The sequence below is a fragment of the Pan paniscus genome, chromosome 3, assembly GCF_029289425.2.
Source record: "Pan paniscus chromosome 3, NHGRI_mPanPan1-v2.0_pri, whole genome shotgun sequence".
Taxonomy (NCBI): domain Eukaryota; kingdom Metazoa; phylum Chordata; class Mammalia; order Primates; family Hominidae; genus Pan; species Pan paniscus.
The window spans coordinates 122,236,397-122,239,825 of record NC_073252.2 but is presented as its reverse complement, the minus strand read 5'-3'; the positions used below and the strand labels follow the sequence as shown (position 1 = coordinate 122,239,825).

The following is a 3,429-nucleotide window of genomic DNA, read 5'->3' as shown; positions in this document are numbered from 1 at the left end:
ATATACTGATGGGCATTCTTTTGTTATGCAATAAATAATGATGTGAGTTGATTCCAGTACCATATTTACTGTAGCAGTATGATATATGAGTGAGTGCTAATAACACTGAGATTTTTAAAAATTTTATTATTATACTTTAAGTTTAGGGTACATGTGCACAACGTGCAGGTTTGTTACATATGTATACATGTGCCATGTTGGTGTGCTGCACCCATTAACTCATCATTTAGCATTAGGTATATCTCCTAATGCTATCCCTCCCCCCTCCCCCCACCCCACAACAGTCCCCTGTGTGTGATGTTCCCCTTCCTGTGTCCATGAATAACACTAAGATTTTTATGAAGGGACAGTAATTTTTTTTTAAGCTCAGTGAATTCTAGTGTTAAGTAAGCCCCACAAATTTTTTTAAGCTCAGTGAATTCTAGTGTTAAGTAAGCCCCCCAAATTTAAGTGTTTTCAAAGGCATTATCTACAGCTGAGGTTAAGGAGTAAATGGTCAATTAAATAATAAAATGTTTAAATGTTTGTCTACAATAATGAGAAATTTTGAGCATTTTTCTGAATATAAAGTTAATCCTGAGATGGCAAAAAAAAATTTAAGAAAGTACAAGTAAACTATCAAAAGGCCAAATATACAAGGCAATATGTTTTGGGACCTCTGTGAAGAAGATCACATAATGCCACTTGGTATATAGTGTTGCGGGAAGTCAGGGACCCCGAACGGCGGGACCCTGTGCTGTGCCACGCAGTTAGGCAGCAGCAGCCATGGAGCAGTAGCCGCCGTGGGAGACAGCCATGAAGCACTAAGAGGTGGAGATTCTGCACGCAAAGACAGGGGAGAAGCTGTATTTCCTGGACAAGGTGGAGCCCCACACCACCACTGCAGAGATTAAGAACCTCTTCACCAAGACCCCTCTGCAGTGGTACCCTGCCCACCAGTCCCTCGGCCTGGACCCCAAGGGCAAGTCCCTGAATGATGAAGATGTTCTGCAGAAGCTGCCCGTGGGCGCCACGGCCACACTCTACTTCCAGGACGTGGGGGCCCAGATCAGCTGGGTGACGGTCTTCCTAACAGAGTACGGGGGGCCTCTTTTCATCTACCTGCTCTTCTACTTCTGAGAGCCCTTCATCTATGGCAACAAATATGACTTCACATCCAGTCGGCACATGGTGGTGCACCTCACCTGCATCTGTCACTCGTTGCACTACGTCAAGCACCTGCTGGAGACGTTGTTCATGCACCACTTCTCCCATGGTACCATGCCTTGCGCAACATCTTCAAGAACTGCACCTACTCCCGGGGCTTCACTGGGTGGATGGCCTATTACATCAACCACCCTCTCTACACACCCCCTACTTACAGAGCTCAGCAGGTGAAACTGGCACTCGCCATCTTTGTGATTTGCCTGTGCTTGGCAACTTCTCCATCCACATGGCCCTGCGGGACCGGCGGCCTGCTGGGTCCAAGACCCAGAAGATCCCATACCTCACCAAGAACCCTTTCACGTGGCTTTTCCTGCTGGTGTCCTGCCCCAACTACACCTACCAGATGGGGTCCTGGATCAGTTTTGCCATCATGACACAGTGTCTCCCAGTGGCCCTGTTCTCCCTGGTGGGCTTTACCCAGATGACGATCTAGGCCAAGGGCAAGCACCACAGCTCCCTAAAGGAGTTCTGGGACTACCCGCCCCTGCGCATGCCCATCATCCCCTTCCTGCTCTGAGCACTCACCCCTGCCGAGTCCCAGCCCCTCACCCTGGTGGCATTCTAGGGGAGGAGTGGGGCCCACAGCTCTTCAGCACCCAGAATAAAGCCCGCCTGCCCCAGTAGTTTCAAAAAATAATTATATATATATATATATACATATATATATGTGTGTGTGTGTATATATATATATATACACATACATATATGTGTGTGTGTATATATATATATATATATATATATAAAATTAGCCGGACTACATGCCTGTAGTCCCAGCTACTCGGGAGGCTGAGGCAGGAGAATTGCTTGAACCTGGGAGGCTAAGGTTGCAGTGAGCCGAGATTGCACTTCGGCCTGGGGGACAAGAGCAGACTTCATCTCAGCCTCCCGAGTAGCTGGGATTACAGGCACCTGCCACCACGCCCAGCTAATTTTTTTGTATTTTTAGTAGAGAAGGGGTTTCACCACGTTGACCAGGTATGGTGGCTCACACCTGTAATCCCAGCACTTTGGGAGGCCGAGGCAGGCAGATCCCCTGAGGTCTGGAGTTCGAGACCAGCCTGGCCAACATGGTGAAACCCCATCTCTACTAAAAATACGAAAAAATTAGCAGGGCGTGGTGGCAGGCACCTGTAATCCCAGCTACTCTGGAGGCTGTGGTGCATGGGCTAGTGGAACCCACCCCCAATATTTCAACGTAGGTTCTTTCTATTTTCCCTAAGTGTTGGCGGATCTGAGAAATAAAGAGAAAGAGTACAAAGAGAGGAATTTTACAGCTGGGCTGCTGGGGGTGACATCACATATCAGTAGGTCTGTGATGCCCACCTGAGTGGCAAAACCAGCAAGTTTTTATTAAGGATTTCAAAAGGGGAGGGAGTGCAAGAACAGGGAGTAAGTCCCAAAGATCGCATGCTTCAAAGGGCAAAAAGGAGAACAAAGATCACATGCTTCTGAGGAAACAGGACCAGGGCAAAATCAGAAACTCCTGATAAGGGTCTATGTTCAGCTATGCACGTATTGTCTTGATAAACATCTTAACAGAAAGCAGGGTTCGAGAGCAGAGAACCGGTCTGACCTCAAATTTATAAGGACAGGGTCTTTTCCCCACCCTAGTAAGCCTGAGGGTACTGCAGGAGACCAGGGCATATCTCAGTCCTTATCTCAACCACATAGGACAGACACTCCCAGAGCAGCCATTTATAGACCTCCCCTGAGGAATGCAATTCTTTCCCTAAGGTCTTAATATTATATTCCTTGCTAGGAAAAGAATTTAGCGATATCTGTCCTACTCATGCATCCATTTATAGACTCTCTGCAAGAAGAAAAATATGGCTCTTTTTGCCCGAGCCCGCAGGCAGTCAGACTTTATGGTTGTCTTCCCTTATTCCCTAAAATTGCTGTCATTCTCTTCATTTTCAAGGTGCACTGATTTCATATTGTTCAAACACACATGTTTTACAATCAATTTGTACAGTTAATGCAATCATCGCAGGGTCCTGAGGTGACGTACATCCTCAGCTTATGAAGATAAAAGGATTAAGAGATTAAAGTAAGACAGGCGTAAGAAATTATAAGAGTATTATTAGGGAAGTGATAAATGTCCATGAAATATTCACAATTTATGTTCTTCTGCTGCAGCTCCAGCCGGTCCCTCCGTTTGGGGTCCCTGACTTCCCGCAACAATATAGATAAAAATCTTTTTGCTTGCCATTTAGTAAATAATGT

At 46.3% G+C, this 3,429-nt stretch overlaps 1 pseudogene; it reads left to right on the top strand.

Annotated features, from left to right (window-relative positions):
- Nucleotides 1–795: 795 nt before the first annotated feature.
- LOC100981979 (very-long-chain enoyl-CoA reductase-like) lies at nt 796–1,723 on the top strand (annotated as a pseudogene).
- The last annotated feature ends 1,706 nt before the right edge of the window (nt 1,724–3,429 follow it).